The sequence below is a fragment of the Oryzias latipes genome, chromosome 20, assembly GCF_053564925.1.
Source record: "Oryzias latipes strain Hd-rR chromosome 20, Olatipes_Hd-rR_3.1".
In the NCBI taxonomy this organism is placed as follows: Eukaryota; Metazoa; Chordata; class Actinopteri; order Beloniformes; family Adrianichthyidae; genus Oryzias; species Oryzias latipes.
The window spans coordinates 17,815,287-17,827,542 of NC_136256.1; the positions used below are offsets into that span (position 1 = coordinate 17,815,287).

Sequence of the window (12,256 nt, forward strand, 5' to 3'; positions counted from 1 at the left end):
CCTTTTCCTTTCCTCCTGGCTCCTGACATGTGTCACATTTTGGGCTTCTACTCTCGAGGGATAAATGCCAGATTACACGGTGTAGTATTTTTATCCGTAGTACATTAACCGGCAGAGCTTACAGCATCAAAGCTTGGAGGAGATCATCACACAAGGAGACACACATGCGTTCACATGCATGCAGATAGACACACGAGCACGTGTGTGTAGAAACATTCTCATATGGGGTAAAATGAAGAGTGTAAAATGTCTCCTTTGATCTCTCCTTCTCTCCTATTCCTAATTACCCTAGTGACACACATACATGCTAACTACACACACACAATGCACAGATGTTCTTGCATGTATTCACAAAGAAACGAACACATCTTGGGAAGCCATGAAATCTTAATTTATGCTAAAATGTCAAGTTAGAAGGCACACACACTTTCACCAAAATCTTAATAAAAAAAGTACTTGTAATAACTTATTGTTTCTTATTACCTGAAAGGGTAACTTAAGCCATTATGAAAATTACCTAAAAACACAAACTAAAAAGAGGAGAGTAAAAAAAAAAAAAAAGTCAACAGTCCAGTCCATTCAAGTGCTCAGTACTTTTTCACCAGATCATTGCTTGCCAATGGGACCTGATGTGGTCCATTCAGCCAGCTGAGAATGCTGCCTTGTTGACCTTTGGGTCCGGTCAACCGATCAATGAGGGGGCTTTGCTCGGTTTCCACCACCGTTGCTAGATTTGTGAAGAGCCTCACCCTACTTCATGAGGTCATTTAGGAGAGCTTGGAGTGGTAGGGAGAGGCTTTGTGATGTGTGTATGCACATGAGATGATGCACTGAAGATTGAAACTGTGTATTGGTTTATGTGGTGTGCTTATGGAAGCGGTCAGTTGCTCACTGTGGAGACAGTTTGAGGGAGTTGTTGAGAGGTTGAATTGGCCCTACAATACAGCCCGTTTAGATGAAATCAATAAGGATCTATTCATTGAGAGCCTCACCCCGGGCTTGCGTGCCTCTTCCAATAACAGGTGAAGAAAAGCTTCTCTGTTCATCCTCAGTGTGTATGTTTTTGTCTTTGATAACATTAAAACCCCTGAGAGAGAACTTCGATCTTCTAGTTTGACCTTTCACCCACAGAGGTTGACTCTTGTAAACTCACTTCCAGGCTCTAATAAAATTTGTCTTAATGCAGAAGACACAGTTTGTTTGTCAACACTTCAAATCAATATCGACAAACTTTTGTAAATACAGAGTATTTGTAGATAAAATGCTGTGTAACTGATCAAACTAGCTTCAGTTGAAATAGAGCGATATGTCATTTGATTCAATGACATTTTAAAAGGATTATAGCTTTTTCTCTTGCCGCACATGTGACCTACCTGTTGTCCCTGTCATTACAGTATTTACACTGTAGTTTTGGGTTCTTTGACAAAAAGATTTTGTAGTTTACTATGCCATCCCTTCAATCACTTCTTCTTGAGACATAAAGTCAATTTGAGTAATGTCTTTCTTCTGTTCCTAAATGCTGGTATTTGTGGGTGCTGGAGGACCTCCTTTCTTTTCTTAAATGGTTCCGCTTCTAAGGATGTCAGCATAACAGACAGCCCCAACAACCTCTAATAACGCAGCAATGTGAAATTAGGTAAAAACAGGAGTTTATTTTACAGGTAAATGAGTTTATTAAGCCCCTGGTTCCTAAAAACCTGTCATATGTACAAAGTTAAATGGCCCAGTCAAGACGTGAGAAATCATTGTCAAATCAGAATCGGAATCATTTTTTGTCATTACTAGAGCAAATTGCAATAAAATTAGAGCAGCTCAAGACTGGGAGGTATAGGGATACAGAATACATCAATGTACAAAAGTGAAAGGTAGTCACTGAGCTAAGATAGGGCGGCTGGATAGCTCGAACTGGACTGGCACATGGGAAGTCAGGGTTTGTTTCCCAGGAAATGCAAAGAGCTGAATCCAGAGTGGGTCCTCAAGCAAGACCTTTCACGCTACATAAGTAGCCACAGGGGGGCGCAAGTCTGGGTCCCCCTGTGCCAGTCCCCAGCCTGGATAAAATGCAGGGTTGTGTCAGGAAGGGCATCTGATGTAATGATCTCTGCCAAACCAAATGTGCGAATCAGTGAAAGTTGATTTGCTCGGGATATCCCGAAAGGTGAGCAACCGTCACTGCAATTTATGCAAAGATATTATAAGTGAAGGAGTTTGAGTAAATATATACAAATATGTAAGTAAAAACCAGTAACAAGTAGAAACATTAGATAGAAGGTACAGAGTTCTACTGGGTGTTCAGTAAGGTGATTCCTTAGTGTAACAAGCTTTTCCTCAGTCTGGTAGTCTTTGTCCTGATGGACCGGTAGCGTCTGCCAGGGGTTGAACAGGGGGTAGGCCGGATGGGTGCAGTCTTTGATGATGCTGGTCGTTTGCTGAGGTAGCGTGACCAATAAATATGTAAATCAGTCGTCTCCAAAAGTTCTTTTAAGCACAGAAAACATATCTTTTCACAGGCTCTTCTTTTGTTTTGTTTTTAGAGGTTATTAACACAAAATACACCACCAGTTTTTTAAAAACTTCTTAAAAATCTTTAGTTTTATCATATTGATAAGATAAATAGAAAGACAAGTAACTAATATTCCTTTTTTCCCCCAAATCAACAATTTAAACTAAAAATCACTTCATCATATGCATATAGAAGACGATGCGAGTGTTAGTAGACAATCACTCACAAAATAATGTTAATATAACTAGTTGTCATTCATTTCCAACTTCGTTTACATTGCACCTGCCTGCCTATAACAGTGAAAATCCTTTGCAGCATGTTTTTTGTAAGGGGTACAACTATTAAAAGGAGCTGTGATCGTTTACTGCTGTTTACTGCATGTTTTCTTTCTTCTTTGCATAAATGAGTCATTTGAGGCTGAGCGGAGAGTTAATGCCTGTCTCTGTTGCTCCATGTGAGGTATACTCACCAGGGGTGGCTGACAAGCGATGACTGTGACTTACCACACACTGCGAGTGCCTCTCTTCTTTAATCTCCCTTTCTCTCGTCTTTTGCAGTGTTTCTCTCTCCTCCATCTTAATTTTTTCTCATCTCTGACATGTAAAAGCCTTCCTCTCTATCTTAACTATTGCACTCATCCTTCAGAAGCTTTTTAGGTGGCATCACGCTGTTTGGGGGTTCTATCCACTGACACAACAGTTTGTGTCGTAATGTTGTGCAAACACCTTTCTAATTAGGCTGATTGTGATGCACCTCAAAGTGCTGGACAGATCCTGTGGCGCAGCACAGAGATTTAGTAAATCAGGCTAAAACGCTTCTGCTCTGGAAGCACTTTTGTGACAAATGTCTTTTTGTAAATCCCGGTTTAGTGAGGTAATTGAAGGGACTTCAAGAGTCAACTGTCAGGAAATGACAAACGGGTTTCTGCTAAATTTAAGTTGCAGTGTCAGTCTGCTCTGTCACAAAAACTGAAAGAATTACAGGTTGTCTAGTGTTTATAGGACAGTTAAAGGTTAAATTCAAAGACTGAACTTGGAGTGTTGCACTTACTTTAAGATCCTTCAGGAGGAAAGGGTGACAAGGCATGACACTGACAATAAAAATCACTTTACTGAATCTTGACTTTAAACAGGACAGACCTTACAAATAAATAGCATTTTCAACAATTCCTATACCATATCCTCCAATGGTTTCAGTTTGTTGATGACATGTCAGGCAGTCAATAACCCTTAAAAACACTGTGATATCAATATTGCATGAATTAAGAGGAACATATTTTAAATGTGATAAATATTATACAACTAGTTAAATAATTAGGTAATTTCTTGTTTAAAGCAGGCTCCTATTTAAAATGAAAAAGAAACTAAGAATTCTAAAGCCCATTTAACAGTACTTTGGGGAAAAAAATGAGAAGAAGAAAAAAACGGTCTAGGTCTCATCTGGATGATTAATGTTTTTATTTATTTATAGTTATTTCATTTGTGGCATAAAAAAATGTATGTACTCAATGGATGCTTTGCAATACATCCTATTCAGTTTTTGGATATTATTAGCCTTTTTCTGGGCTTGCAGCTTTTGCTCCGTGGTGAGCTTAATTTATCTTTAAATATTGAGTAAAAAAAAACAACAACTAACAAACAAACAAATAAGAACTTCCTGTTTTTTTATTTTTCAGACTTTGATTGTCAGGTTTTGTGCATTTGGATCTGCAGATGATGCTCCGGTAAGTGTAGAGGTGATGGCTGCAAATTGAGAGCTTGGTTTAGAAAGACCTCATAACATAGGGCAGACTGGTAACAACTCATTGTGCTGAGATCCAGAGATGAGGCCTTTTGAACATCTCTTTTTGTTTTGTCGCACTTGATCACTCTTTTGTGCACTCTTCTTTTCTCTCATTGCATCCATGTACTCTGTTTCTCCCTTCAGCCAAACATATCGTCTTTTTTTTCTTCTCGAATGTGATTAGAAGAAAGCAGTTGTCAAAGAAAGACAGAAAGAGAGATGAATGGAGACATGAAGGGACATGTCATGCCATTTGCACAGCACCAAGGCTGACAGGAACCCTCAGGACATGGTACTTGTATCAAGTGGGGACCAAATGTAGGTGGCACCAGGCTGTCACAGCTCCCTAGTTAATTAGAAAGTGTTGCCATTTTGGTTTGCAGAGGGCAGCTGGAATGGGAGTCAGTTACTTTGAGGTAAGAACATGGGTTTGACACGTCAAGTCAGCTTGTTACACGTTATCTTAAGCTGACCAGAATGACTGCATGCTAAAATGCAGCCGTGATGTCAATGATGGCATGTCTCCACATATTCTACTGAAAAAACTTTGTGTTTATTGTGTGTGTGTAAAAGAATCTAACTGAATGTGTTGTTATTTATGCTCAGCATTTTGGATTTTTAATCAAAAAGGAGGGCAAATGAATTAGTAGTTTAGCATAGCAATAAAATTACAATAATTTAACAAAGAAAGGAGGTTTTACAATACATTTACAAGGCATTTAAATTAAAAAATCAGCTTTTGAAGCAATCAATTGGTGCTTTCTTTTTGGTTTGATTTAGTTTGCTTTGTTTTGTTTGATTTTCCTGGTTTAAGTCATGCTTTTGTTTTTTGTTCATATTCATTTCAGAGCACTTTCTGATATGATCATCCCCAGTTAAGTATGTTTTCATTCATGGTTTTCAGCCGGTTAGTGTCAGGTCTGCTGTTTTCTCAAAAAAGAAAACAGAGAAGTGCTATTAAAAATACAACTTTGTTAATTGTTTGCTGTTTTATTCCTTTTTATTTAAATTTTAAATTTAAAGCAACTCTGTAAAAAAAAAGTTTCTGAAAAGAAAACATTGCTGCACCATCTGGCTCAAATTTTAAATCTTATCCAGTGCTAAAGAACCCCCCCCCCCACCCCCCCTCCCCACCACCACCACCAAATGCACAAAAGCAAAAACTGCCCACATGAGAGTATTTCATTTGCTTTGTTTGGCCACATACAGAAATATACATAAACACGTCTCACATTTGGCCTTTTCAAAATAAGTTCAGGAAAAATACCCCTGGTCTATATGCAGAATCTTTCAACAACACCATCAGCACCGAGCCACTCAGGGCCAGATCTTCCTCCCTAAACACAAAGGAAATGGCTGTCAAGTCTTGAAAGAAATCGTGTACTTGCATTTGAAAATCCATTAGGCAAGGCGTACAAACCGGAGTAACTGAGAGCAGTAGAAGCAGATGAAAGGGGTGACTCATTTGATGGTGCCACTGTGTGTTTTGAAGATGGAATATGGTTTCCACCTTGGCCAAATGAATGGAAACAGATAAGTTTATAGACACATGGTCACACCTCTGTGTGAGCATGCACAAGCTAAAGGCAGGACTGAATGCTTATTCTCTGGTTTGTGGATAGTCTGATGCATGCACATTGCCCTCGAAGCTCATACCCCCTGGTGTTAAAACCAAAAAGCTAAAGGAATGCACACAAATCACAGCTTGTAGGCAGGAAGAGAAAAGTAAGAGGGCAGGGGCTGGGGAGGGGGTAATCAAACTAGAGAGCACTTCAGTAGAAATCGGCAGTGTGTTGTTCGGCTGTCCTCTTCCTCTGTAAAATAATGGCCTGTCCTTCTCTCCATCATCTTTGCTTCTTTCTTCAATCTCCTCATCTTTTAGTCAAACCCATTTACCAGAAAACTGCTATCTCGGATTGAAATAAAAGTACTTTTTTTTTTTACTTTCATGTTCTGGATTGGCAACTCATTTTGCCTTTGAGTGTGCATGTTTGTATATATGCCTCTATGTGTGTGCTTTAAAAAAGAAACGCAAGCTTTTTACCATTTGCAATGACGAAGGAAAGCCTCACTTGTTTGACATCACTATACTTAATATCCTTAAGAGGTACTGGAAATTCTGGGAAACCTTGATTTTAAGTTGGCCTCATCTGGTGTTATTCTCCTCTCAAAACCACTCTGCAGCAAATGAAATCACTCAGGGAAAGACAAGGGAAGCTTGCAAATGACCAGAAACAAGGAGCGGATAATGGAGCCCGTATCCACTTCCTTTTAGCTAGAACAGATGCAATAATGAATAAACCCCTTTGAATCATATTTATTTAGACCCAAAACCTGTAGTTCTATGCTACATAAAAACATTTTTGGTTTTTGTTTAAAAAAATGTATTTTTCTGAATTTTTATCTGCATTGCAATTCTATCCAATAAATGCTATTCAAATATACTTTTGTCTTTACAATTCTAACGACACAGGCTATTAAAATGTTATCCTTTTCTTTAAAACAGCTTTATTATTTAAAACATTTCAAATGCATAGATACACCAAAAAAGGTGCCAACAAATTGTATCTGATTTCTCATAACTAGTTTGGAAAATGCCCCTTTTCTCCAGAATTACAATTTCTAATATTTTATAATAGTTTTAGAATTTTAAAAGTTCAAATAAAGATGTCATCAGAGTTCCAGCTACTTTTCACAGTGATGTGCGCAGGGCTTTAGTGAAAACACAATTGTAAAAGCACTATCAAAAAAGTTGTCATTATATTCATAAAGTGGACATTTTTGCCTAAATTTGTGCACAATGTGCTCTGCAACTTCAGAAGTGATGTCAAGAGTTAAAGACTAAATGATGATTTATTCTTCCTGATAAACACAGTTTTTTTTTTTTTTTTAGCAAACATTCAGTAAAAACCTTTTTTTATCTTTGTCTTACAAAAATTCTAGAAACAAAATTTGTAGTAGGGATTTTCAGAGCTTTTAGCCCATGATCACAATTTTGAGTGTACAGATGAAACGGCGTGATGTCTTTGTGTTTTCTGTCTCTTTCACCTTTCTATCAGCTGTCTTTCTTGGAAAGAAAAACCTTATTTGCTTTACCTACTGGTAGTTCTGAATGATTTCTTGAGAAATGGTTGCATAAAGGGTGTGGAACTGCAAGGGGTACGTCAATTAACACTTATCACAGCTTCCATCAAAGGGACAACAATTACACAGGACTTTAGCAAAGCTAAATGCACCTATTTACCGTGCCCCTGTAATAGAGTACTTTTAGATAAAAGCTTTCAACACATCGTTATATAACCTATTTAATTATTGACTGAGAGTAAGTTTAAGTTTTGTATATCTGAAGTACTGGTTTAATAGAAGCTGATCTGGTGTTTCCAGCGTTCCCACATGCTTTTAAAATGTCTTAAATTCCCAGATCTATAGATAATAACCTAAAATAAATTTGATCCAGCATGTCTTAAATTTTGTTGAACATATTTAGTGGCTTGTTACAATATGTTTGCAAAATGCAGAAGACCAAAAAACGGAAATAATTATAGTATTGGTATTCTTTCTTGGCAAATGACTTTAAAACAACATAATTCTCTTTAGAGGTGGTCTAAAAAACTAAAATACATGTATTTATTGAAAATGTTTTAAATTATATTTATGATTTAATAAGTAAATCTGATCGTAATCATAGATTTAGTTGTAAAGATTGAAGGTTTGCAGTCACCAAATTCACCATTCAATAGCAGCACCTGATGCAACTAGTTTAGCCTAAATTTGAAGACCCAATTCGATCAACCTTTAATCTTTTTTAAAGATCAAAAATGGAGGAAAATGAAGACATAGATGGACCTAGTCTTCGCCAAGTGGATGCATCAGAATGGAGCAGAGCAGGGATCTTATGGCACCGCATATTTTGTACATCATCAATCAGGATATTTTCATCTGGTCCTGTTTCACAATGATTTTAATGAAGAAATACTCAGAAGTGCAAATTTAAGCCTAATATACATTACATATGTCCTCCACCATCAGAAGAGTGCCACAGAAAAATGTTAAAAACACAATTTTAATCAAAGTGATGTTTAGGAATTAAAATACTTTTAGTAAACTCTTACCAATTTTAACTTTGTTTATTATTTAACATTAGTTGTGAATATTATTACTAAGCCCTAAAAATATATGTGTGGTACCAAAGTATTACCAAATTCACCATGAGGGTTTGTTTTCACTTCAACCAAGAATTTGTTATTAAAATATTTGACCATTTTTCTATTTTTTTTTTGTCCTGAGCACAATATTGAGCTAAAATCAAAGCGTGGTGACTTAGGGGGATTGTACGTCTCTTATTTTCAAAACAATCAAAATTACTAAAGATGAGAAGTGTATTCTTAAATCATTATGATGAATTTTGTTAGGATAGGCCATGTACTTCTGAAACCTAAATTTCCCAAAATGCAAAATCAATTAAGTGTGCTTTGTATTTTAGATTTTACAGTTTCTCTAAAAGTGTTTTCAGTTCATCATTTGACGCAAGAACAAGTTAGAGGTTTAAAGTTTTCTGTTTTTTTCTTTTTTTTTAGATTCACTTTGTAGATGATCCTAGGAGTTGCATGTCTTGGCCAGATCAGTGGTAAGACTATTGTTTTGATGAGTATGCAGGAGAATAACTATTTTGGAGCTTGTAAATGATTCATTAGTTTACAATTATTGTTCCTGAAAGTCAGAATCTATTGGTGTGTTACCCATTTTTTGTAGTGATGATGTTTCCTTCACCAAACAAAGATTGTATTTAAGTAAAGATGCTCCACACTTTTCTGATTCTTGGATCAACAATTGTACGTTTAGCCACTTTGTATATGTTTTGTTTTTTAGTGTGTTTATAGGGTAATAGTAATAAGTCCTTGTGCTCATTGTTGTCCCATAAGTATGAAATTGTTAGTCTCTGCTACATTCTCCTTGGACAATGGATTTCTTCTCACTTTAGAAGATTTTTTGCTAATACAGCCTGAGAGCACAGAGTAAAAAATGTGGCTGTGTGGACACGGAAGAGGCAAAAATATGTATACTATAATAAGGAAGGCACTGAAGAGGAGGAAAAGTGTATGGAAGTTGGTCCTCACAACACATTTGCTATTGAAGTGTTAAAAGATCTGGGAGTAGAGTTTCTGACTGGCTCTCCAACAAGACTTTAGATGAGTCACACAATGAAGTTATGTGAAAGAGTAATAGAAACAAGACTGTCAGAAGTGGGCATTTGTGAGCTACAGTATGGTTTTCTACCAAAAAAAAGGAATGGAGGCTTTAAGAAACCTTTTGGAGAAGAACAGAGGAGCTGCTTTGTGTCTGGTGGATCCAGTTAAAATGTGCAGCTGCAGTTAGAGCAGCTACACAATAACTGCAGCAGGACAGTAAACCTTTCATATTTCGGAGTTACCGGTAGTCTTTTTGGAGTGTGTCTTTGTAAAATTTGTTGGAACAAACAATAACATTTATTCAGTTCTAAAAGGAAACTAACCTTCCTCTGTTCAAAACATAAAACCCAAATGAAGCTGTTTTTACCATGAAACTTCCATTTTTGTCAGATTAAATCCTTTGTCACTTTTGTAGGCTGTATTTGTCATGTTGGCAGTGTTTTATCTTGTGGCATAACATTTATAATGGACCTATTCTCATTAATAAATTAGCTACAATTTGTTTCTTTTTACCGGATTTTGTGGATTTTGCTCCCCTTTGGAAATGTTGATGTTAAAATATGCTTTTATATCACAGCATTTTAATGACAAACCATGTGTTCCTTACCATTGGTATTTTATTTAGGTAAAAAGTGGCGGTGTTCTCGTTTACAAGCACCTTCTTCTAAATGTCAACCATATTTTGTTAATGCCTGGTAATTTTACATTATTTACAATTAACTTATTTTGTTTAATTCTTTTTATTGTTGTTCTTTGTTGAGTTCCTGCAGTTTTCACCAAAGGTTTTCATTATATTAAATTAAATGAAGGTGAAAAAAATATTGTTGAATAAAAAACCTCTCAGGGTACACTGTGCCAGTCACACAACTCAGCTGAACAGCATTGTTGGTGTTCATAAAAAATAACTACTGCAATCAAGTCAGATTTGTTGACATATTTAAGACCCTTTTCCCACCAATACCTTTATTTGTATATTTTTTTTAATTCATTTATTTGAATAAATACTCATTTGTAATACTTTTGGCAAAACTGGGTCATCAATTCAGTCCTAAGAGGCCCTTCATTGGCCATGAAAAGTCTTAAATTCCACCTATAAAAACCTGTAGGAGCCCAAGTCTTGTTGTATAGAGCTACTTTTCTTACTTTGTGTCCTTTTACAATTACAAAATTCTTATTATTTGTGTATCAACAGATGTTCTGTGGCCCAATAACCTTTTGTCTGAAATAACATGCTAATTTTTCCTTTGAATCCTCAAATAGTCATTCACAAGAATAGTGTATTAAAAGTACTAACTCCTAAAAAAAAAAAAGTTTTACATTTTTATTATTTTGAGCTGAGTCCAACAATTTATTTAAATCCCAAATTAAGTTATGCTGTGATCCAGGACGTTGTATGACATGCTGTAAGTCATCTATCTATGTAAGTGACCAAGACCTAAGCACTAAAAAATAAAAACCCAGAGGACAAGAAAAGGAATACATAAAACATGTTAATAAATCCAGATTAAAGGTTAGAAAAATACAAAAAATGTATTTTACAGACATATTTAGGCCACATTAACTGCATAAGCAGCACTCTCCAATATAAATGCACATTAGCATATATTATGACTTGTGGGCAATGCTAATAAGATGCATTAATTAGGGATCAAAAGTAATCTTTCGCTCTTAAGGAATTTTTCTCCTGGCAAATGCAGCACATGGGTGTCAACAGGGAATTAGCTAAACAAAAGCTCAGAGGAGAAGTGCAAGTTTTCCTCATCTGACTAATTCTCAATGTTTTTTTAGTTAATGGTGTCATGATTAGTGCCTCCCTCCGTGGTCTCAAAGCTCTGCTGCTGTGGACTTGGGCTTTGAGCAACTTCAAACCCCAACTGAAACAGTAAATATGATGGGACATTTCTGGGTTGACTAGATGGCATGCTGGATTAGTTGCTCTAATAATTATACTTTTAGACAATCAACAGCTAAGACCAAGACTCTGTTTTGATATTAAGCTTCATTTCTACATCGCAGACAGTGTAAGTCCTGCTCGGATATGTGCTGAGCCAGAAATGAGTGTTTTTAAATATAGTACTTCTTTTGCATACCAAAGAGACACATGAAACTTGTCAAATTAGTAAAGTTGGCTTATATGACTTAATTCCTTATAGTTTTCTGGAAGTTCTTCTCTTCAAACACACTTTAGTTCAGAAAAACTCCAGTGAAAATGTTGTTTTTAGGCTGCATTTGATGAAGCGATCAAGATGACTTATTGTACAATTCATTTAATGGCATGTTCGAGTCTTTAAGAAGTTTTAGTCCAGAAAGACAGATTTTAACCACTTATTAGCGCAATAGCTATATTTTATCAGTCGCATTTAATTTATTTGTCACACCTTCAATAATTCCCTGGTTCTATTTAACATGGAACTTAAATTCTTATTCCCACTTTTAGAAAATAAGGGTGCATTCAGACTGAAAAAATCTGTTGGTCCGAACTGAGTTCGCTCAGTTTGGTCTGTATCGAGTCCTGAACCTTGCATTTGGTCTGTAGTCAGACTGCATTTCATCTGGATGATTTTGAACCAAACCTTGTAAACAAAACCACATGACTAAAGATTTCATTGGCCAGAAATTACAAGGGTGGGGCAAAGCAATAAGAGAATGAATAATGGAAGTCCTTATGCAATCCATATTGGAGTAGTACACATATTCAAACTTTATATTTCAATTACCAATTTTGAATGTTTGTATCAATGTGAGGTATAAGACTTTTTCTTGCTCCTTTGCTTCTTAGGAA

The 12,256-nt window shown here is 36.2% G+C and overlaps 1 long non-coding RNA gene across 1 annotated transcript in view; it reads left to right on the forward strand.

Annotated features, from left to right (window-relative positions):
* Nucleotides 1-4,464: 4,464 nt before the first annotated feature.
* Nucleotides 4,465-12,256, forward strand: part of LOC144988507 (uncharacterized) — a 109,127-nt gene continuing 101,335 nt past the window's right edge. Inside the window, exon 1 of the long non-coding RNA XR_013652433.1 lies at nucleotides 4,465-4,701. This is a non-coding gene — a long non-coding RNA (uncharacterized LOC144988507). The remainder of the gene's footprint in view (nucleotides 4,702-12,256) is intronic.